We start from the raw sequence: 25,475 nt of genomic DNA on the forward strand, positions 1-25,475 counted from the left end.
GCCTCCCCAGTGGTGCGTTCCTGTTACCATGTGTCGCTCATTGGCCGAGCCTATGGTTCTATAATGGAGCCACAACCAATCCCACTTATCCGCGGCACTTTGTTCTGCCGTTTCTTGCTTGTTGAAGAGATTCGCACTCCCGGTCTTCACCACTTCATGATTTGCTTTATGATGTACATGATTAGATTTGCAGTGAGTTGCAATAAACTTTTTGTAACATGTAATGTGAGTTGCAAAGCATATATTAATGTAGAGGTAGAGAGAGAGAGGTAGAGATAGAGATAGAGATAGAGATAGAGATAGAGATAGAGATAGAGATAGAGATATATATTGAAGGAGATGGGGACAGAGATAAGAAATTAGATTAGAAGAGAGGGGATTCAGAAACAGAAGAATGACAAAGGGGGTTCGAATCTGCTACACAAACAGAACACTTTTCCCTATCCACTGATACAAGGAGAGAAGTTATTTATCTAAACAAAATTGCTGCAGATATAACTACATTTGGGAACCCTTATCTGTTGGGATGTGTCTCCCCAGGGCCTTCCAAAACTGTAACATTATCGTATTATTTGAACGCATCAAACACACCTGGATAGCAGCACAGGAATTCTCAACCGAAGGGTGGACAACATGGGAAGGACACCTCACATGGAGTAAGTACAACCTTTCTCTGGAGTGCAAGGAACCCAAATCATAAAATCTCACAACTTTGGCAAATATTTCGTTTGCATTTTTAACACAATCATGACATTAAAATACACAGTTTGATATCTGTCTGACTGTGCTACTTGTACTTCAAATTCATTCGGTCATTAACTTGCCCCAGGAAAAAATGAGAGTCGTACTCTCATATGCTATAGTTGGTAACATGTGCAACGACAGTAGTCTGCAGAGAATAACTAAAGGATAGGAAAGCTATTTTTGCCTGGGTTGTCCCATCTGAACAATTTGATAAGCAGACGAGGGGTCACATGACGAAGGATGAAGTGACTTCATTTTCTCTGCCCCACCACCTCCCCAAGGGGGTTTTCCATCTTGTACAAACTCCATGTTAAAGTGTATAAATGGCTTTTCGTGGCATTTGGTGAGGTTCACCTTCCGGAAGTAAAAATTATTTTATCATTAAACTGCTCCTTATCAACAAACAAAACAAACCTGGAGTAGCTGCTCCATCCACCGACTGGAAGTAAAAATTATTATAACCATAATTATTATAACCAGGGGGCTCGAGACCGGGAGCCCAGACGATTTATTAATGTAAAAGACAGTAAAAGGTTTGACCTCATGAACGTGAGGTAACAACCCCAGATATATGAGATTTCGATTGCTGCCGGGGCGGATGTGCGGCTTTGACCCCTATAACCCCTGCTGAGGTCTAGAAAAATGACTTATTGATGTGAATGATGGCAAGAGGAAAATCACCCTCAAATCTTTCGTTATGGTCACCTGAGTAATGAATGAATAAAGACGGGAATTTTGGGAGCAGCCTTGACCTTGACAGCAGTCCCTGAAAGGGCCAAAAAAAAAAAAAAATCTAATTTGTTGATGTAAAAGACGGCAAGGGGAAAATCACTGCTGTCTGTTCTCTGCCATCTCATCAGGCGTGGACAGCTTGAATTGAGGAAGTTTCAGTGACGTGAAGAAAGGAGGTATTACCTTCATTGTCCCATCAAAGTGCCTTCTAAGTCGAGAACTGAATGAGCCAGCGACAAGTGTAGTCTCTCGTGTCTCAGATGGGAGTTTATTCTGGGAGCAAATACCCACGATGGTATGCAGCGTATTCTTGCCTTCTGGAGTCTTGGTATTGACATCGTAGTTATCTCAGGCGCATGCTGAAAGTAAAAGATAAAAACTTAGTTCAATTACATTTGGTGTTGGTGCGATATCATTGGTATTTTGGATTCTCGAAATTGAAAGTGTAATTGCATCGGTATGGGATACTCACCAGTTCCTAAGTCACTGCGCAGACTGAGGCCATCAGGCGTGTCTCGTTCACCATCAGAGCATGTGTTAGCAATTTCTGTCTCCAGCCGCTTTACTTCATCGTAACTAATGCAATGGTCAGTACTGATTTGGTTCCTGTCAGAGTTCCCGTACCCAATCCAAGTGCTTGATGTTTCCACGGACGAACCGATCTCCTGGTACAGTTAAACAGAGCATCCGACACACAGTCAACAGTTCTCCTGTCTGTCACATCTCTGGATTCGGTATTCTTTGTTTCTGCCAGCAGTCCGTCGATAAGCCTACGGATGAACAGAAGAACCAGAGGAGGGATGTTAGGTGAGCTCTCCTTCAGGCTTTGAATTTAAGTAGGTGACGGGGTCTTTGATTGAAGCATCGCGAGGATCTCTGCACGTAACGCCATTGCTGCACATCTGATTTCAACAACTCTGGGACTGGATTCATTGAGAATGGCATTGGCTTTGTTAGGGGTTGATGAGCAATGGAAGACAAATATACCAGATTTGTGAGATTGTTTGTCAACGAGAATTCCCGTGAAATGTTGCTTTGCCTTAGATATCAGGCTCTGCACACTGTACTGATGTATATCATCTTGCATCCTCCCTTAAATAGTCACGCCGACAATAATTGTGATACTTCGCCTCCTTTGCTATCAAGTCAGGCCCAAGTACAAGAATTCGCACGTCATTCTTGTTCTTGACTGCAAGCATAATAGCCTGGATCCCTTCGTTCGTGACACATCATCATCGCTTTTCATCTTTTTCCTCTTCCTCGTCTTCAAATGCACTGAGTTTCAAGAACACCTCTCTGATTTATGGAAGGGAGACCTGAACCAGAGCGAGTGGTCTTGCTTGGTGTGTCCGTCTGCACTGATTCGGGTATCGAAGGTCGCTTGACGGCACAGTAACGGCTGATGCATTGCGAATGATACAAGTGTGATTCCAGTTCCTCGGTACTGCTTCTATATTCTGTGGCGCCAGCAAAGGAATCTTGTATGAGAGCCTTGTGACATCCAGCTGCATTTTTCACTGTTTCCAAAGTTCCTTTTTTGAAATTTTTTAGCTCTGAGCTTCCTTCTTTCTTTTTACAAATGATGCAATATGGGCTGACATGCTCCACACCCTGTCCATGGAACAGGAACAATAACTATTGTGATACAGGTCACGCTGATCGAATCATTCAATTAAAATTCAGAATATTTCACTCACATTCCATCATGAAACAGCTTACATGTTTCACAGAATGATGAATATCATACCCACTTTCTCATCCTCATCCTCATCATTTTGAATATCGCTCGGTCTACCATGGAAAATTGAAAAAGAAAGAACAAACACAAAATGAAAGCATGTTCCTCACAATGCCACACTGGAGGTGCCGTCGATGACAAGACTGACTGAGACGTATACAGACTTGCACACAGGCGTCATTTGTTACACTGCGATAGTAGAACACGACACTAGTAGTGCAGGTCTACACATGTGGGTCACAGACGCACTCGGCCCATGAGTGAAACAATACCGAACCCTAACCCGAACCCAAACCCTAACAACACATTTCTGTGTACAGTCTATCGTAGGTCATGATAAATATCGATACGACAAGATATAAAATCTCACTTTTATAACTTTATATATATAACTTTATGGCTTGGGTTTTGATGGCTTACTTTTTGAGCAAACGGACTTTCAAATTTGTACTTCAGTATACTACGGTTGGATGACGTCACGTATAGGCATTACTGTCAAGGTCAAGGCCGTTCCCAAATTTCCTGTCTTTGCTCATTTGCCATTGAAGGGAACCCAACGGAAGATTTGAGTGATTTTCCCCTTGCCATCTTTTACATCGATAAAAGTCATTTTTTTGCCCCGAACCAGGGGTTTTCGGGGTCAAAACCGCACTTCCGCCCCGGCAGCAATCGATATCTCACATCTCTGGGGTCGTTACCTCACGTTCATGAGGTCAAACCTTTTGCATGAATAAATCGTCTGGGCTCCCGGTCTACTCCCTGGAGTCAATTCTGTCTAACGTATGATTTCCTTTTTCAACAGTCACTACTGTTGTAACTCAAAACTGAAAGAGATTTGGTCGAAACCCGATGTCCACGTGACAATTGATGCCAATCGCGTCTCCCACAGACTAACAGATCCGAGCCATCTCGACTTGATAAGCCTCGAGCTGGGCCGCAATGATCTTTAGCTAATAAAGGTGCTGAAATGAATGATGTCTTGTCCGATTTTTCTTTCAAAAAAACAATAACATAAAATAAAAATAATCACACAGCCATTTCTTGTCTGATTTTTCGAGCCATCAGATTATATGTGGATTGTTTATAACATATCTTGGGGCCTCATGTGTGACTTTTTCCCGGCCATGGCTTCAAGTGTGACGTGCGATATGTCCCCTGGCATTCTTTGAGCCCAATTGTGACGTTTATTTGATATATAACCCCATTCCTAATATAACCCCATTCCTAATGGTTGCTGAAATTGTTTAATATTTGCCTGAGGGAAATTTGAATACAATTGGACACACTTACACATTGGGCGGTGTATAGGCTAAGAGTCGCTGCTCCATCCACCTCCTGAAAATAAAAATTATTATAACCAGTGGCCGACTTCTCGTGAAAGTAATGAAAAGATTTCTCCAAATATCCCAATCCTGCACTGCTTTTTCTCCCCCTCCCCCACTTCCCAAAGCTTTGGCAGAGACATCTTTGCTGCAGTTGTTACCACATCTGGCTCTTCCTCTTCTTCCCTACACAGCATGGATGACTTATTCAGATATTCATTTTCTGCATGCATAATGTGTCCAACCAATGTATGACAGTTCTTGTTTGAGCACCATTGCTTGTAATGAACATGGTATGGCATCATAATATAATTAACTCTTTGAACCCTGAGCTCCTGGAATTTTTGGCTCCCCCACCCTGGGCTTCCTGGAGAAAAATCCAGCCACTCAGGTATATGGAGGTTTGAATATCGGCCGGTAAACTGGCTGCTCAGGTATATGGAGGTTTGCATATCGGCTGGAAAAACAGCCGCTCGGGTTCAAAGGGTGAATAACAATATGAACACTGGTGCTGTCTGTCCTGGTTTCCAATCTCAGCCCAGCTGTAAACTGTCAGCCTCATGTTTCACAGGCAGGATGATTCATCAGTGTGTGTCAAACTCGGCATCACATCTACTGGCGTCAGTTGGTGGACGTTAAAGATTCCATGGTGTCCTTCACCATGACCTATCTCCGGTACCATGGCCTTGTTCAAAATTCCTGGCCTCACTTTAGGCGAACGTTAGGCCTGGCCAGCTGGTATATGAAAGACTTGGGTCAAGCTTCCCCCATGGGAACAGTTGTGGCCGTTGAACAAGAAGATAAAGAAGAAGCATATTAACACCGCCCTCCATATGATATGCACATACACATGACCCCCCCCACACCCCTGCCACTCCCCAAGGAAGCCGGTGTTTGTAATTACTTCAATAGAGGTCCAACACAGCTGCACTCCCCCTGGGTGGGCTTACCTACAAACTGGGTTAAGAAAGCAATTACAGACTCGATCTAGAAAATCCTCATCTCCTCTGCAATCTCCCTGTTCATGCACCTAATCGATCCAAGTAAACGAAAACGCACCCGATAATGATCCCTCTTCCCTTTCCACATACCACATGCCCTTCCAAATTATTCATGCACTTTTATTTCCTGCTCTTCCCTAACACCTGGCACCCCACCTATCAAAGCATCCTGCAAGTATCTTACAATTTCAGGCATGTATCCATGCAGAATCCTCTCCTTGATATCATCCCTTTCTCTCAATACATTGTTGTCTTTAATCAACATTTCACCCCTGCTATTTTCTTTCCAATCATACCACTACATCTTGTCACCTTCTCATCCTGTCCTCCAGTTCCTCTCCTCAAGAAACCAAGTCACACTTACCATAACTGTATCATACTCCTCGTTATCTACTTTTGCTTCAAACTCTTCCATCTTATTATTTAATCTCCTGGTGTTTCCACAGAGTATTTTTAACTTTTCCTTTCCTGTAACTTTTGTTTTGCTGCCTGGGCTAACCAGTCAGGTTATTAACAGTTCCTTCATCTACACTTCCCAGCCTCTCCTCCACTCCTTTAGCCTTAAAAAGCTTTAATTACTTACTCAATCCCACTGAAAACCTTGCTGCTGCCCCCCACCCCCCCACTCCCCCCTCCCTGTTTAGCCAATGGCCATTATTGTGGAAACACTCCCTTTACCACAAAATTGTTCTCATCACTTCCTAAGTCCAACACCTTGCTGCCTTCACCAATCTTCCAACCGTATGTTTACATCTTTCACTCAACTTATGAGTTATATTCCCTTTATTATCTCAGAACAATTCCAGGAAACATTCCCTCACAACCCTTTGTTTGCGGTCAAGGACCCAATATCCTGTATTTTTAATCCTCCAAATGAACTCTCCTAAAAACAGCACACCTGTGCCCACAGTCCACACGATCCTCATACCTGTCCGCACCCAGCGCCAGCCTCACCCCTGCCCAAACCCCATGCCAGCCTCACCCCTGCCCACACCCTTCACCAGCCTCACCCCTGTCTGCACCCTGTGCCAGCCTCATCCCTGCCCACACCCCACGCCAGCCTCACCACCCCCTGCACCCCGTGCCTGCCTCATGCCCGTGACGTCGCACCCAGAAGTAGACCACAAGATCCGTCTTGTGTATGGATTATATCGCATTACGATTCAACTCAAACAGCGAATATTTTTCATATTTTCCACAAATATCCCGAGTCGATGCATACTTGGTGCTGAAATGTTGATACGAAGGGAGAGGTTTTCATGCCACAACAATGGCCAAAACACCCTCATTTTGCCAAAAATTGGAAGAGGTTTGTCATAAATACCCGAGTGTGGATCGGGCCGACAAAATCCAAGAAAACATGAAAATAATTAACTATCTATTATCAACACAAACCTCTGCAAATCAAATGAATGACTGTCTATTTATAAGTGAACAGAAAGCATGTACATCATCCACTGCTCCAAGAGGATTTGAAATTCCTCCCTCCTTCACAATGCCTCATCCACTGGGGAAGCGATACTGACACCTCATGGACATGACGGTGGGACACAGCATGGACACAAATGACGTCCAGGGAAAGAATGAAACGGGACGATCCCGTAACACACAAGACACCTGGTCATTCTGTGACAGTGGGACAAAGCATTCGTCGCCCATTTTGTTCGTGGTGTCGGCTGTCGGGCAATGATGAGCATTTCGGTTCGAGTATTATATAAACCGATGTATCAATGAATACAAAATCCCTGACTGATAAACCGTTAATATAACGGAAATTAAAACCTTCCAGAGCTGAAGTAATCATGTGACCAGCGTTTTCATCTTTTTTCATCAGAACAAAAAAGAAAATGTATTTGGGTTCCCCTAAATATTAAGTTTCCCATTTAGAATGATTTTCATTTTTGGTTGACTGCCAGAAAGGTATGCAAAGGAAAAAAATAATCAGGTTAGATAACCTGATTATTAGATAAGCTAATTAAATTAATTTACTCCTGTGTTCGCATGTGGAATAGGGATGAGATTCCGTACAATTTGTCTAATTCAGTGTTCAAAATAAAACATTAAATAGCTGTAATCCCAGGGGGCCAGTGCCAGTTGTTCACCCTTGTCCAACCAACTTTCCAGCACACTACCTACTCCTTATATCGTACAGTATGCACTCTCAGAGCACTTTGGTATCGAGTGTGTTATGTTTTCATCGAAACCCATTTACCCCATCTCATGCTCCATATTGCCTGAACTCCGGATTGGCTCCCAAACCCGCTGGTTTCTCAATCTGAAACAACATCTTGTCTTCCACATCCATCAGTCAATCAACTTTTAATGTAGTTTTCGATTTAATGCTGTAATTGGACATGATGCAGAACTGTGGCAACGCGCTCCTCTGAGAAATTACTCATTTTCATGGGGAACGTTTCACTAACATGATGTGTTTTCCTCACTGGGAACATATAGCGAACATGTTGTTCTCAATGTCATGAATAGTTAGCTTACATGACGATGTATTATCCTCGTCAAGAATGTTTCGCCAACATGATGTATTTTCATGAGGAATGTTTAGCGAACATGATGTGTTTTCCTAGTCAAGAATGTTGAGCTAACATGATGTGTTATCCTCGTTGGGAACATTTTGCGAACAAGATGTGTTATCATCATCAGGAACGTTTAGATAACATGTTTTGTTATCATCGGGAATATTTAGCTCACATGATGTGTTATCATCATCGGGAATGTTTCACGAAGAGAACGGGGTAAGAGAAGGACTAAAGGAGAGAGAGGGTGGAAGAAGGGGTGAAGGAGGGAGGGGAGGCAGAGAGGAGCATGCGGGAGGAAAGAGAAAGAGAGAGACAGGTGGGAGACAGCGAATAAGACCCAGGCTTACCTTGCTGTGTTTAACCCCCCGGGGATCTTTGACTGGTCGAGGGTTAAACATGACCATCACCGCCGCGCCTCAACACAAAGTGCCATTTCCTGTGTGTTTTGTATTTTACGGCGATGGCCCCGCTTCACACAGGGGCAGCAAAGGTTTCATCGGCCTGAATTGTGTCCTCCTGAACCAGATAGTACAGACAACTGACTGAAGTACAACACATTGACTGGGAGATCGCAAGTACGTGAGGGTGGAATGCCGTCATTGTTGCTGTGCTTGCTTCTAATCTTGCTTTTTGTTGTTGAGAAGTTTCAGTTGCTCTGGATTTTTGTTATTCCCTGATTTTTATCATCTTTGTGTACTTATATCTGCCTCTCCTTCTTCCTTTGTTCTTTATCATCTTTTCATTGTTCTTCCGTCTTCCTCCTCCTTCTGTCTTCCTCCTTCTTCTGTCTTCCTCCTTCTTCTGTCTTCCTCCTTCTTCTGTCTTCCTCCTTCTTCTGTCTTCCTCCTTCTTCTGTCTTCCTGCTTCTTCTGTCTTCCTCCTGCTTCTGTCTTCCTCCTTCTTCTGTCTTCCTCCTTCTTCTGTCTTCCTGCTTCTTCTGTCTTCCTCCTTCTTCTGTCTTCCTGCTTCTTCTGTCTTCCTCCTGCTTCTGTCTTCCTCCTTCTTCTGTCTTCCTCCTTCTTCTGTCTTCCTGCTTCTTCTGTCTTACTCCTTCTTCTGTCTTCCTCCTCCTTCTGTCTTCCTCATTCTTCTGTCTTCCTGCATCTTCTATCTTCCTCCTTCTTCTATCTTCCTCCTCCTTCTGTCTTCCTCCATCTTCTCTTTCCTCTTTTTCCTTTCTTCTCTTTCCTTTTTCTGCCTTTCTTATTTTTCCTCTTTCTGTCTTTCTTCTCTTTCTTCTTTCTTTGTTTCTCATTTTTCAGCACTGAGGATTTCACATCACATTTTATCAGTGTTTGACATTGTTGTTTTTTTTTTTTTAACCCTTGGAGAGCTTCAGGAAAGACAATGTTGCATGTTTTTTTCCATGTGGAGCCAAGATGAAAAGGTTTTTGCCATTGCCAACTCTGGAACAACCAACATAGTTGGCCACGAGAAAAGCATGGGCTTTGCAGGGTGAGGCGAACAACTCTGAGTGATTGTCCTTGTATCTTGTTGATACTCATAGTAAAAATGAGGTGGACAGGGAACTGGAGCATTCTAAATTGAAATGGCAAATCAGATGGGATGATTGCAATGCGTGGAATACAGACATCCTGTCCTGCGACATGGCCATTCATGATTGTGGCTTCAATCACATGTGGCATAAGCTTCTTGACAGCCAAACGTGTTCCATTTCAGAGTTGGTGGGACCAGATTCCTGAGAAGTATAATGGGAGCACCAATCTTGAGCTCCAGATTGTGAGGAGGTACACCTGGTGTTCCCAGGGAGTTAAGAAATTCTGTGCGGTAGTGGACTGCTTCATTTGTGTCTGGTACAGTGTCAACCGACATGTACATTTGCATAGTGTTAGGTAACTGTGTAAGAAGGCCTCTGTTTGTGGAATTGGCTGCATAATTTTTGGTGCCAAGATGGCTCTTTAGCATAGCTACTTGTGGTCATGGAAGTTACGTGCAATATTTGGAAATCCTGCATCTTGTAGTTGTTGAAGTGTTGCAACTGTTTTCCCAATGTTGTTCGTCAAGATAGTTCCATCTTGAGTTTTCGATTCCATGGCTCCATTTCCCAGTTTGAGCAGGCTTGCAGCAAACTCCACAGAAGATGAATCACCTGTTAGAAGCAATCACATGTTGGTCATTCGGCTGAGTCACTGAATGATGTTCCAAATGTAACAGTAGTTAGGTCAAGAACTTCAATTCCGTGACCATTCTTTGGCTAGCAAGGTTTCATGATTGATTTGACTTCTATTGATCTTTTATAAAAAATGTATCCCCCATGTCCCTCCCAAAAATCCCGGCATTTTTTGCCAGAGGCCCAAATCCAAGATGGCTGGCGACGTCATCTTGAAAAATTAAGTTTTGAACCAGAGCACCTTGGTGTGGCAGCTTAGCTCCAAAAAACATGTCGATTGTGCACTTTCCCTTAAAAGCATGAAACTTCGTGTGGGTGGAGATGAGGAGGCGGAGTCTGGGCAGCAGGAGGTGGGTCGTGGCGTGTCGACGAGGCGAGGCAAGAGAGGCAGAGAAACTCAAAAGGCAAGACAGAGATACGGAGGGGACTTCTCCGACCTTTATAGGATTTGCAGCTCGGGGGGAGGGGCCACCCCAAATCGTAACGTCATCACCTGAATCGGGCGCTCCGATTGGCCCCGACCCCTCACGTGGCCCGCCAGCTAGGGCCGGAAATCGCCTCACTTTGTTTCCGGCAAGGCCATCCCAGACAGTGAACATATTGCACTCCGATCCCACGACATGAGAAGAATCTCCCACACCGAAATGGGCACGTGAATCATCCTGCAAAACCCCCCGGGCCGTGCCCGCGCGACCGGTCGAGGGTCCCGCATACCGGCTCGGGCGTTCGACCAGCGTCGACCAACGTGCTTGCTTCGCGCGCACCAACGTGGCCCACATCGTACATTCCTCGGCTCGATCGCAGCTTCGCTGGTAGTGGAGACGAGAAGACATTCACCATCTGTGGAGATTCCGCTGCTGCCAGCAAGGACCGTAGGTACATCGCCATGGATAAATCCATGCACGTTTCATGGACGGTGTACGTGTCTGCGAGGGGCGAACACCAATATGTGTCAGATGTTGAGGGTGAAAAGGAACAAGCCGCTTCGACCCGCACACTCGTATCCTGCCCAACATGGCGTGGAGTCGGCTTTATCGGCCTCCGTAAGCGTTTCGTGCAGCGTGGGCGTCGTGCTGGCCGTGTTTCCCGTGCCATGAAAAACACCATTTGTGCAGCCTCTTTCTGAAGAGGTATTTATTCGCATTCCTTTTTAATGCAACCGGCAATTCTCCCCACGCCATCGGAAGCTCGAGTCGACAACCCCGCACTGCCAAGCACACGTGGCTCGCCGCACACGCCGGGTTTAGGGCTCGCCGGGAACGAGAATCTCTGTGCAGCACGTCCCTCACCTCGGCGCCGCACGCCATCATCTCCACGAGGCCCCACCTTATAGCGAAGGCGCACGTGGCTGATTTACCTCAGGAATAATCAAAAAAATAGAAGAGTAGGGATGAAATGAAGGAGAAAATGATTTAAGTAACCCGAGCTGTTAGATCATCGCCACGCACTCGCTTGTTGTTCCGCTAAACAAAAGGAAGGGGACGAACTACACGTATAATAATGGAATAACTGTCTTGGGACACCGATCTGTTGTATGCACGCGGTTCCGAGAACTGCAATAATGTGTTATCCTCATCGGGAATGTTTCGCCAACATGATGTGTTATCCTCATCGGGAATGTTTAGCGAACATGATGTGTTATCCTCATTGGGATTGTTTAGCCAACATGATGTGTTATCCTCATCGGGAATGTTTAGCGAACATGATGTGTTATCCTCATTGGGATTGTTGAGCTCACATGATGTGTTATCCTCGTCGGGAATATTTTTACTAATATGTGTTATCCTCCTCGGGATTGTTTGGCTTACATGATGTGTTATCCTCATCGGGAATATTTAGCTAACATGATGCGTTATCCTCATCGGGTTTGTTTCGCTCACATGATATGTTATCCTCATCAGGTATATTTAGCGAACATGATGTGTTATCCTCGTCGGGTTTGTTTCGCTCACATGATATGTTATCCTCATCAGGTATATTTAGCGAACATGATGTGTTATCCTCGTCGGGTTTGTTTCGCTCACATGATGTGTTATCCTCGTCGGGAATATTTTTACAAATATGTGTTATCCTCGTCGGGTTTGTTCAGCTAACATGATGTGTTATCCTCGTCGGGTTAGTTTAGCTAACATGATGTGTTATCCTCGTCGGTTTTGTTTTGCTAACATGATGTGTTATCCTCGTCGGGTTACTTTAGCTAACATGATGTGTTATCCTCGTCGGTTTTGTTTTGCTAACATGATGTGTTATCCTCGTCGGGTTTGTTAAGCTAACATGATGTGTTATCCTCATCAGGAATATTTAGCTAACATGATGTGTTATCCTCGTCGGGTTTGTTAAGCTAACATGATGTGTTATCCACGTCGGGTTTGTTAAGCTAACATGATGTGCTATTCACGTTGGGAATGTTTTTATAAATTATGAACCAATCAATTAGTAAATGAAATTATGAGGAAGCAATCAATGCGCAACAATCTCAAATATTCTGAAGTCACTCTCCTGGTGTAAAACTAAATCGTAATGATATTGAAAGAGGAAAATGATAAGCGATGGGCAACATTTTAACGATGTTACATGGATCCAGGGTTGATCTGTTTGTGTTTCCATCTGATCCAATGGCCGATCACGATGCAGTGAACCCAGGTTCAAATCCCAGACACCATCCGTGTTTGTCCAACATCTGTTAATCTCCTTGTAATTTATAAAAAGTGTCGATGTCCCATGTCTTTGTCCTGCCTATGATTACATGTACAAGCTCCTCGATGAGCTTCAGATCATTGTTAACAAATAAATCCACTTAAAGTCTCATTTGATTCAATTTAAAAAATTCTAAAACAAAATCCATCTCATTCAATCTGCCAAACGTTTTCCTCACCTTTCCGGGGACAGGTGAAAATACTCTGGACAGCTTTTCAAACAAGGTTACTTCCTTCTCGGGAGGAATGACAAACATCTCTTCATGAGGCAGATCAAGTCAAACAAACTCAACGAAGAGACGAAGTTATGATGAAGAATAAGCTTTTTTTTGAGAATTTTTTTTCCTGAAAAACAAAAAAACAAAACAACGTTTTTTTTATTCTTCAGTTTTTATCATCAATTAATTTTAACCACTAGAAGCATCCGCTCCTGAGAGAAGCCGCCAGGAGGGCATTGTTATTATCTTTCTGACTTAATATCATCGGAGAGTAACCACCCTCCAGGTGATCTTGTTCCAAGGTTACAACGTGCTCTTCTGACACATACCTTTATTTGGGCAGTGTATAGGCAACTGACAGCTGCCTCAATTGCTCCCGGAAACTAGAAGGGCACTCCGTGGAGCGCGTCCCTCCACCACGCAATTCCTGCTCCAGTAGAACATATTGGGGCCAATAATTTTTTGAGATATTGTGCTTTATCATTTAACCCTTTCTCTCAATGGTGAAGAATCACTTTAACAATTCCAGTTGCCAGATTCGGATCTTCACCAAAATCTAATAAGATTGTCCTCGTCACACACGCAATATCAAGTTTCATCCAAATTCATCCACAACCTTTTGAGCTATCCGGCATACAAACAAACAAACAGGAGTGTAAACATAACCCCCTTCCACCTTCAGTCGCAGAGGTAATAATAATAATAATAATAATAATAATGATACTAATAACAATAATAAAATAACCAGATTACATGCATGAAACAAAAACATACCTTCTGCTGATAATTCAAAACACATCATTGAACTGGAAAACGTGGGGACAGGAACACTGTTGTGTAAAAAGGGGTGAAGTCTTGTAATACCCTCCCTCCCCACCTGGAACAGCACCACATGATACAGATTTACATGGAGAATTTCCCCCACACCTCGACCCCGAAAACCACAGGCAAAGATAAAAACGATCCACAAATTGGGGTCATGCTTCCTGGCATGAAACCAAATTTAATTTCATGTAAATTAACACTCTCTCTTATTAATTTATCCATGACTCTCTCGACCACTTTCATTCCATGGTCCAACAACTTCAGACTCCAATAGTTGCTCTAAACAAAGGCTTCCCCTTCCCTTTATTAATATTCACCATTACACTGTTCTCCCAGATATCTGAGATACATGTTTCCCTTATAATTACATTTATCAATTTAGTGATTACATTCACTCCAATATCACCAGATGCCTTCAGCATCTCTGCAACAATACCAGTGCTCCTCGCCGCTTTACCATTCTTCATTTCATCGATGGCTTTCTTCACCCATTCATTCTCATCTCAGGTGATGGGCCCTGCAACGGCTCCAACGCCTCCAGAATATCTCTGTTCCAAGGGAACGCCTCATTTAGCAGGTGCTCATCGGAACTCCTTCAAGCATTTCTAATCTCCAAATGGTCAAACAGTATATTTCCCATTTCATCCTTCACACATTCTTCTCCTATGAGATCCTTATTTTGAACGATCATTTGCTCTGCTGTCCGAAATATCTCTCCTCCACTGTCTGCATTATTTATCACATTTGAAAGTGAATCGTGTACTCATGCCTTGTAAATTACCCTTCTTACCCTATGTTTAGCCACCAAGTATTCCTCCTTACCACCTCCCTTTTTCCAAATCCTAAACAATTTTCTTTTTCTTGACTCATCATATCCACCTCATTATAACATCACCATGTAGCCTCATGTCGTGCTGGGCCCTTCGATCAGCCACATGTCTTTTCAGTAGCTCGCAGCAGTCCATCTTTTAAAGAGTTCCAACAACTCTTTACATCCTCTCCTACTATAGGGTTTCAAAGATTCATTTCCAGAAGTTCCCGACAGAAATGTTCCTTTACATTCTGATATCTTAGTTTCTCTACTCTTCTCCTTGGGATGTTATCAAATATTCAGTTCATTAACCTGGCATTGCATGTTGTTCCCCCTTTTTTGTTGCTATTTCAATCTTAAATATATTTAAGAAGACTGGTAAAATTTACATGCGACTAAAATCAAGCATTGAGGCTTCGTGTCCACTTCCAATAAATCCAATTATTTGTGGTGACCGTGTTTGGCGTGGTTGCGCCTTCATATTCTACGGAATCCCTATGGGTGACTGAGTCTACAGTAGGCAGCGTATGAGGAAAATTGAGTCGCTTAAAGATGACCCGAGGTCAGGATAACCAGCAGATGTGATGACCCACAAACTGTTTCCGGGGTCGAGGCATTCATCAAGAAGGACCTCCATGTGAAAGTCACAAAAATTCCCACAGAGGTTGGAAATTCTCAAGGTAGCGTTTTCATCTTTATCCACAAACGCTCAGGCTTGTACATGGTATCGGCAAAATGGTCCTCGAACCTGAGGACTCATGATTGACAGCAACGACTGCCATCACGTCATGTGTTTCATGAATTGTTCAACACATGCCTTGCCAACTTCATTGCTGACCTGGTAACTGGTGATAAAATGTTGATTCACCACTGGGATGTAGCAAACCAAATTTGACTCCACCCATTATAAGCACGAGTGGTCACCATCACTCAATAAATAATTTTACATCCCACTCCTCAGCTGGCCAAGATTGTGCTCAGATGGGAAATTCAAACACATCGAGTTGAAAATTAAATCATCGTCAAATTCAGCAATTCTCTGTGTGTTTGTTGTTTGTTGTTATTTCCTTATGTAGGTTCCAGAAGGTGGAACGGTGAGCACTTCCCAGGTCTCGAAGTTTCAACCTTCATGTGTGTCGTTGGTTGTTATATCCATTTGCGGGTATATGTTGCATATAATATGTTGCATCAGGAGGTTGACTCAGCCTGTCATCCTTCCGAGGTCGGCGAAGTGAGTACCAGTGTACTGGGCCCGGTGTATGCCCCGGTTAAAATAGGTGTACCATATCCCTGTGTCGTAAGAGGCGACCAGGGTTGCGTCAGGAAGGGCATCCGGCGTAAAACATGTGCCAAATCACAATGCAGATCATACGGATGATCCGCTGTGGCGACCCCTAACGGGAGCAGCCGAAAGAACAAGAATATATAATATGTGTGAACACAACATGTGCAATGTGATGCATAAGTGTATATAACAAGTGCAATCTGTCACATATAACATGTGTGTATAACCTGTATAATGTCACACATACCATGTGTTTACATAACAAGTGCAATATGTCAGGTATAACATGTGCAACTGGCAAAGATACCCAGTGTGGCTGGGCAATGTTTGATCCCTCCGCCCATCCATTCCCCTCCCTAATCCCACCCCAGCTCCTCCCGACCGACTCACACCTCACCGCCTCCTCCTCTCCCCCCCACCACATCCCCTTTCTCCAGACACCCACCCCACGCCTTCCCCTGCCTCCTTCCAATCCACACCCCTCCCTCTGGACTCCCACCCAACCCCTTTCCCTTCCTACCCTCCTATTCCCTCCCACCCAACCCCTTCCCCTCCCTTCTCCTCCTATTCCCTCCCACCCTACTCCCCTTCCACTCCCTCAGGTACTCTGCTCGTGTTTTTAAAAACTCGACCCACCCATGTTTGGGTGGTTGAGTTTGTGAACAACTCGCTGAAAAATGTACAGTCTGTCTTTTTTCAGAAGACGACAGATGTTTGTGCAGTGTCTGCTTAAAATATTCGAGATAGTCAAAAGGGTATGTTCTGATTGTAGTTAGCGTCAAAGAGGTTTCAAAGGAATCGAAATTTTCAAGCATGTAAAAAGGGTCTAAAAAGGTCCAAGTGGTCTAAAGCTCCAAATGCCCAAGGTCCAAGCTGTCTAATCTGTCTGAAGGGTATAAGGGGTATGAAGAGTAAAAAGGGTCTTAAAGGGTTTCATTGTCTTTGGGGTTTAGGGGTCTTACAGGTCCTCAAGGGTCGTTGAGGTATTAAAGGGTCTTCGAGGTCATAAATGGTCATACAGTTCTTGCGTCGAAAAGACTGAAGTAGGGAATGAAAATAGCTGTCGAACAATCTCCGGGTCAGACTTGGCCTGTGTACCAAATTTTGTACTTGTCAGCTCAGCAGTGTTTGAAAAAACCGTGAACATGCAGAGAGAATTTTATTTCTTAGAGAGGTGTATAAATCACAATCGTGCATGTATATGTGTAAATCACGATTCTTGTATGTGTGTGTGCGTGTGTATGCACCGCCACCACCAGTCGTCATCTTCACTCACGAGTCCCTAAGGCTGAGCGGAGCCTTCCTCAGTCCTGAAGCATACATACATCTTCACCCCAGCAAGGAACCATGACTTATGGACCAATCTGTCTCCTTATCCATGCTGTGCCCAACAAAGCCCTCCCTGGTCTTGAAGCATCCAGGTTAACCACAGCAAGCAACCAAGAATATGGACCAAACCCTCTCCCCAAGTGGTGTGTGTGTGTGTGTGTGTGTGTGTGTGTGTGTGTGTGTGTGTGTGTGTGTGTGTGTGTGTGTGTGTGTGTGTGTGTGTGTGTGTGTGTGTGTGTGTGTGTGTGTGTGTGTGTGTGTGTGTGTGTGTGCTTCATAACCACTCGGTTTGCGACCCTTTTCAGAATATGAATCCTGAACTATAATCTTCCAGCATGTTCATATATAATGTATATGTATGTCTGAACCTTACAGGATCGAAAAGTGCTTGGACGATTTTCCTCAAATTTTGCGTATGTGCTATTTGGGGTCAAGTCATAGACATCAAGTAACCAAGCCCCTCCCCACCCCCCTCCCCGAACAAAATCCCTACCCACACACGATATTGGGGAGATGACTTGCCATGGCTTAGTGTCGGGAGTCTAACCACTGTCCACTACCAGAGGAAAGGGGTATCGAAGGTGGAACGAGAGGAGATCTGATGTAGATTCATCGACACCATAAAAATCGCTCCCAGAGGGAAAGGGTATTAAAGTCATCAAGACAAATCCATAAAAATACCTTCCACTTGAAGCTTTTTTCAAGGAAAAAACCACATCCTCACAATAATCATCAACGCGTGCATCCCTATCCATAAGGTCAGGTGCACAAGCATGTAAAAGCTTAGTTGAAGGCATTTGAGGAGTAGAACAATCACGTCGAACATATCTGGATGGAAAATCATCTGTTTGGAATGAAAGCAAAACAGGAATAAGAAACAATGGCAGACCACAAAGCCTCAAGCATTTAAATGAAACTATGATTAAAGAAAAGAAGAACAATTCACATAACAGTGTCACAGTTCAAATCGAAATTAGAAGGTTCACAGAACATCATACCCCATGCAGTGGTCATGTATTTATTTATTTATTTATTTATTCATTCATTCATTCGTATGCAGCCTGTGGCTGCTTGGCTGCATCATTTTCTGGGGGTGCAGCTGTGCCGCTGATGCAATTCCTCTGTTACCAGCAAGCTGGTACTCATATTGCCGACCTTGGAAGGATGACAGGCTGAGTCAACCCGACTTGGTGGTAATTCAACAGCCGACAGGGGCTTGACCTCAAGACCCAAGAATCTTAAGCCAACACTAGGCCTTTCATATATGTGTGTATGTTATATATATATATATATATATATATATATATATATATATATATATATATATATATATATATATATATATATATATATATATGTATTGTTATGGATTTCTGAATCCGGTCTGATTGATGCATCCACACATCCAGGTCCTCAGACAGTTATTTCCTCAATGCATGTTCAGATTAGCCCCATCCCCATGTCTCATGGGATTTTAAATGTGCTGCATTGAGAAGGGTAAAGAATCGATCCCCTCTCTCATGGGAAGCTTTTTTCTTTACGACAGACACGTTTACATACATTTCTTTCACGAGCTCTGACGCGCGCCCTTATTTTCCTCAGCAACGTTCTTTCGCGAGCTCCACCGCCTGCCTTATTTGGAGCACTCGGGTCGTCATGGTACCATGCGGGAATGGGGCGGGGTGAGCTTGGGGCGGACTGTGCCCGCCGAGATGGCCCACAGATGTAACACGAATTGGAGGTCCGTTCTGAGGGGAGAGAAGTAAGAGGAGAGAGAGAAAAGAACGAGAAAGAAAGCCAGAGAGGAAAAGGAGGAGGAAGCATGCAAGCCTGCAAGTGAGCAAGCGAGCGTGTGGGTGTCCGACCAGCGCCAACGAGACAATTCGTCCTTCCCAGCGCTTGAGCAAGCGAGCGTGTGGTGCACGTATGGGGGTGAGCAGTACTGACAACGTGTGAGGCATGGGTCGGTCACCAACGGACCATGTGGGTCAATGGACGTCACCAGTCTCGTGAAGTGTGAGGAACTGCCCGTGTCACAGCACCAGGGTCTAAACCCGCGACGGACTATCTCGGTGCCCTCCCAAACATCGAATGGAATTCAAGGCTATTCGCGAGAAGGTGCAAGGCTGGGTGCTGGCGACGGACGTGACACGCACGCACACATTTCAGGACGTTTTCACTTCACGGACAACTACTCTGGTGAGTGAGACGATTCTTCCCCCCACCCCCTCCCCCCACCCTACCGAATGATCTGTTGGGTACCCTTGTCTGTGTTTAGCTGTAAGTCAACCCCATTCACTTTGTTCCTTTGCTCTCGTAAACGACGACTGGATTGGGGCATTGTTTCAATGCGATCAGACCAACCGTATCATAAATGGCCATAACTTGGGAAACACCTGGGAAACATTCTCAGGTCCCCAGCGTCAATTGTTACATCATATCAAACGAAGAAGAAGTAGAATTGTGACGCCTCCTCTCTCTTGCCTCCCTGTCGCCCCCCTAGTCTCACCCTCCTCTCTCTCCCCTCCTCTCTCTCCCCTCCTCTCTCTCCCCTCCTCTCTCGCCCCTTTCTCTCGCCCCCAGTCTCACCCCCCTCCTCTCTCCCCCTCTCTTGAATTATGACGCCCCCTCTCTCTCACCTCCCAACAATGGATGGAGGATGGATGGAGGCCCTCAATGTCAGACATGAGATAAGGGCTGTCTCTGGATATATCTTGCACTTTTGATGCAGTCTGGCATCCCGCATTATTATCATAACTCTCTGCCTATGGCAGTCCTATTCGTGGCCAAGTCCTATTCCTGATATTCATAAATGATCTCTCTGACTCCCTGGTAAATCCTCTATCTATTTGATGAAGGCTCCACCCTGTGTTGTGACATCTCTCATCATTCAGACAGAGGCTACAGCCTCTTCTCTCTTCAGAACTTGGAAGAAAAAAAAAATCACAAACTTGTGAAAGTCTTGGAATACGTCTTTCAATCCTGAGAAATGTCACATTCTCTCTCCGAAAGGATCATGTGGCAACCACTCTCTCCCCCACCCACTCTCCCCCCCCACCCCCCACCGAGATACTTTCTTAACAATCCTCATGAGGACATTGAGTCATTCAAAGTGGAGGCCTTGGTCATCATTGCTGAAACCAATTATTGGGATACTTTGGATTTCCTGCTTATTATAAAAAACCTTTCCATTCATCATCCCGCTAACAAAAGAAAATAATATCAGTGTTTTAAACTCAATGGAAAGTCCAAAAGAAACTCCATGCCCAGGTAATGTTGATGACATTCTTCAAGAGACATAAACAACATATTTTGATGAACCTCCAAGTTGAGAAAATCCAGTACAATGTGGACTCCAAAAATGTTACTGCAAAGCAACATTTCAGGGATAAAGCGCATCTCTGCAACACAGAAAAAAACAAAACAAACACAGACACACGTTCGATTAAGACAATGGAAGAGCTGATTTAGCTCTTCACACGACTGTTATATCCACATCTCCACATATTAAAACAGCTGATGTGCCGGATATTTACCTCCGATTTACCCCTCTTGCTCCTCCAATGGCGTAAACTTGCATCACATTTCCTACTTATCTTGCATTTAATATCTACATCTCATTTACTCTTCTGCCAGTTTACTTCACCGGAGGATAAGTAAAGGAGCCTACACTTTTGAATCCATGGGATCATATTGGGATCTTAATGGGAGCCCATGGGATCTTATTCATGAATATGATTACATCCAGGCATCCTGCTTCACATAATTCTCTTTATGGGATGGAATGCTTCATGATTGACACTGTGGGAAACTGAATTGTTCATTGAATTTCAAATGAGGTGAAACCAAAGCAAGACATGTCCTTACTCTTACCATTTCTGTGAACTTAAAAGGGGTTTTGTTTGTCCTTCAAACATCCCACAGTGATAAGAAGCCTGGACAGGGGAGAGGGACAATCTAAGAGAATTGCTGGGCCCTAAGATAAGCTGTTTGACTGTTCCACCCTCCCTTGTGGGAGGGAAGGGAAAACTCTATAACTCACATTTGAGTCCACCTTTGGGGCTCTTGTCACACCAACCAGGGTTAGAGTATAACCAGAGATAGATTGGAATTAGAGATAGAATATATATAAGGGAGAGTTTTTGAGTGTAAAACTCAGTGTGGTTTGGGTCACTCTCGACTGTGCTGGTTGAGCTGCAAACATCACCTCCACTGGCATGTGGCACTTCAATAAAACTGCATTTTGATGAATCCTCTTCAACTGAATCTCTTCATGCTGGGCCGGAGAACAGAGTCTTCACACTATCCACTTACATGGCCATCATCCACAGCTTGATGGAGCACTGCTCTCCTCTCTGGGCTGTATCCCCTGGCTTACATCTTGCTCAGCTTGATGCCGTGGAAACCAAGGCCTTCAAGATCATTGGAATCTCTTATGATGAAGCTCATTCTGTGGGTCTATCACTTTGCCATTGCCCACAGGTTGGTGGTCTCTGTCTTCTTCTGCCTCCTTTCTGGTCATGCACCCCTCCACTCTTTCTGTGATTTGCCCTCCTCCCCCCAGGTTTCTGCAGGTCTCATACAGTCAACCATCAAGACCTTCAGGGTGAACCACTTAAATCCAGACTACTGCTCACTTCCACTCATTTGTTCCTCTTTCTGCCCACCTTTGGAGCCAACTCACTCATTCTCTTCAATCTCATGCTTGCCCCCTCTCTGACACATTCCCAAAAAATTTAACACCCCCCCCCTCCGCCCAAGTCCTTGTAAAGCCGAGTGGAGGCCTTGATCATCATTGCTGAAACCAATTATTGGGATACTTTAGATTTCCTGCTTGTTATAAAAAAACCTTTCCATTCATCATCCCGTTAACAAAACAAAATCATAATATCAGTGTTTTTAAACTCAATGGAAAGTCTAACAGAAACTCCATACCCAGTTAATGTTGAGGGCCGCTTTCTTCAAGAGAGACAAACACCATATTTGGATGAAGCTCCAGGTTGAGTCAATCCAGGAAGATGATGACTCCAATAATGTTCTTGCATAGCAACATTTCAGGGATAAAGTGCATTTCTGCAACACAGAAAAAACAAAACAAACAAACACAGACACACGTTCGAGTTGGACAATGAAAGAGGTGATTTTGCTATTCACACGACTGTTCTATCCACATCTCTACATATTAAAACAGCTGCCGTGCCGGATATTTACCTCTGATTTACCCCTCTTGCTCCTCCAATGGCATAAACTTGCATCACATTTCCTACTTATCTTGCATTTTATATCTATATCTCATTTACTCTTCTGCCAGTTTACTTCACCGGAGGATAAGTAAAAGAAGCTACACTTTTGAATCCATGGGATCTTATTGGAAGCCCATAGGATCTTATTCATGAACATGATTACATCCAGGCATCCTGCTTCACATAATTCTCTTTATGGGATGGAATGCTTCATGATTGACACTGTGGGAAACTGAATTGTTAATTGAATTTCTAATGAGGTAAAATGACAATTAACCTTCGTTAGTGCTTTGAGAAAGAATTTAATAAATATATGCTGGGAAAGCGAGTTGGGAGTTAAATACACAGATTCTTCTGAAGTCGTGAAAACCTTGTAATTACTTGTCTCTTGACAGATGGCCAGCAAGGAATCACACACTCTTTCGTCACCGGGGATATAAGCAAGCTCCAATGACAGACCGTTTTTCATCTTGTGTTTGTGAATTTAACCTTACAAAGTACCATCTGTTGTTTCTCCAAGAGGCCTCTCTTTATTCAGTTAATTTCCTTTGATGTATTAGCCATGCTGTTAGGGTTAGGGTTAGGGTTAGGGTTAGTCAAATGTCGGTGGCTTGTAGCCAGCCTTCTTTTCTTGGCAACCACAAGAACAAAGCTAGATTTATCTCTGCTCTGATGGCTTCTTTAACCCGTAATGGTATAACATGCCGACAAAGCCAAGCAGATGCAGATTTCCTCATTTGTAACTCAGCTATCGAGCTTGCCGAGGGATGTGATTGTCCAGTTATTCTGGTGGGAAAAGATACAGACTTATTGGTTATGCTGATCGACAGATCTTGTCCAAACTTGTTCATGCAATATGCAAATAATGCCATTTATAGCACAGACTGTATCAGAGAGGCTTTGCATGTGAGTGTTAGGGACCATCTGCTTGTCTCCCATGCTATCACAGGTTGTGATACTGTTTCTGCAATGCACAAAGTGGGTAAAAAGACAGCCTTAAATGTGTTACAGAATAAGGACTGCAAATTCCTTGATATTTTCAAGGCAAATGACGTTACTCATGAACAAATTGCCAGGGCTGGGGAAATGTTTGTCTTAAAGTTAAATCATGCGAACGAGACGTGTGCGTCCCTTGACAACTGCCGATTTTTATCATACCTGCAAATGATGAAAAAGACTCGAAAGAAGAAATCCTCATCTTCTGCATCATTTCACCTTGAGAGCTTACCTCCCACATCTGCAGCTATGAGATATCATGCTTATCGGGCCTACTATGCTGTGCAGGAATAGTTGGGCAACTCCTTACAGGCAATTGACTGGGGTTTGGAATGCAATGATGACATGCTCATCCCATTCTACACAGACAGACCACCTGCATCTGATTCTGTATTATGCATGGTGTCATGTGGGTGTAAAACCGGTTGCGGAAACAGTGTTCATGCCGCAAAGCTGATCTAGACTGTTCAGCCATGTGCTCGACATGCATTGGGCAGAACTGCACTAATGCATGTCCACTTGATGGTCACAACAGTTGTGGTGTCGTGGTAGCGGCGCTTCGAAGGCAGACACGAGTGGAGGAACAGTTCAACCACGGCCTTGTTGCACGAGCGGGAGCGTGAGCGTACGTTGCCCGTAACTCCCCTTTATTACGTACTCGGGGCACTCTACAAGCCACAGCGACTACAGCAACCACTAGCACGCCTCAGGCGGCGCGCACTCCTATATCCCTGGCAGACACGTGATCACGCCGACCACTCCTCCACATCCTGCCCTGCCCCCGCAGGCCCGCAGGCTACACCACAACAGTGACAATGAATAAAGTTAAATGGATTCATTTGATACGATAAGAAAGCACTATCAATTTCATTTTTAACTTTTTCATATTCTCTGGCAAAGTTATCATCAATGTACATATGTTTGTATGTGCATCCTTCCATTTTCCTTTTAAAATAGTATAATTGTGTTTGAATAAGATTATAATGGGAGAAGTCATGATAATTCCAACACTATTTTCATTTCACATGTGACCTCATCAAATTCTCATTTCACAGAAGATTTTCATGAGTTCTCATGTAATTCTCATGCTTGTGAGTAACCATGAGAACAGTTGGTGTGGGTTCGAATGGAAATATAGTATAATGTGTAATTATATAATGCATCAGAAACATTGAAAAGAATATATTACAGTACTATTGGTGTCATGATGGACTAGTCGATGTTGAAGATGACTGACGGATCATTGTCGATGCCTTTTTTTGTAATAAATTGACCAAAATTTCAATTTAGAGGGTTACAATGACTTTACAATTAAAAAAGGACATCACTAATGAATTCCTCATACCTTAAAACCCTTATTATCATGTATTACATGACCATATGTGATATTAGCTGATTTCCGGTTGACGGAATTAGTGAAACGGCGGCCATCTTGGATTTCGCGTTCCCACGCGTTTAGCACAAACGGGATTTTTCGGGATTTTATGCACCTTTACTCAGGAGATATCAGAGAACCATCCCTGAAAAAATCAGCTTTCTGCATTTTTTTTCCATGTTTCAAGGTGTTCTTCACTTAATGCTCCTGGGCTATTCCTCTTGTGCACGAGTGTGTCTTCTATTTGTTGCTGAATAAACATCTTAAACTGAATTAAAGGGTTTTCTGTCCTGAGGTGGCCAAAACTTCCACGACAACACCATGTCCTGCCACCGCAATGCACTTCAAAGGGAGTTTAAGCCGAATACGTTTCTCTTTATAACTACATCATGGACGTATAACTACATATGTTCATGTGCACATGTATTTTTGCTTTATGACAAAATTCATCAAATGGAATCTGCTGAATGTGTTCCTTACCTCTTTCAGTGGAAT

General features: G+C 43.8%; 1 long non-coding RNA gene across 2 annotated transcripts in view; it reads left to right on the forward strand.

Moving 5' to 3' along the window:
* The window catches only part of LOC147011226 (uncharacterized), a 28,282-nt gene extending 3,044 nt beyond the window's left edge, over nucleotides 1-25,238 (forward strand). Inside the window, exons 2-3 of one of the 2 annotated variants that reach the window (XR_015052315.1) lie at nucleotides 541-656; nucleotides 23,005-25,238. This is a non-coding gene — a long non-coding RNA (uncharacterized LOC147011226). Of the gene's footprint in view, nucleotides 1-540; nucleotides 657-4,664; nucleotides 5,245-23,004 lie in introns of those variants that run through there. The other variant, XR_015052314.1, reaches the window with a different exon arrangement.
* The last annotated feature ends 237 nt before the right edge of the window (nucleotides 25,239-25,475 follow it).

The sequence above is a fragment of the Eptatretus burgeri genome, chromosome 16, assembly GCF_056783735.1.
Source record: "Eptatretus burgeri isolate ZD-2024b chromosome 16, Ebu_testis_v1, whole genome shotgun sequence".
In the NCBI taxonomy this organism is placed as follows: domain Eukaryota; kingdom Metazoa; phylum Chordata; class Myxini; order Myxiniformes; family Myxinidae; genus Eptatretus; species Eptatretus burgeri.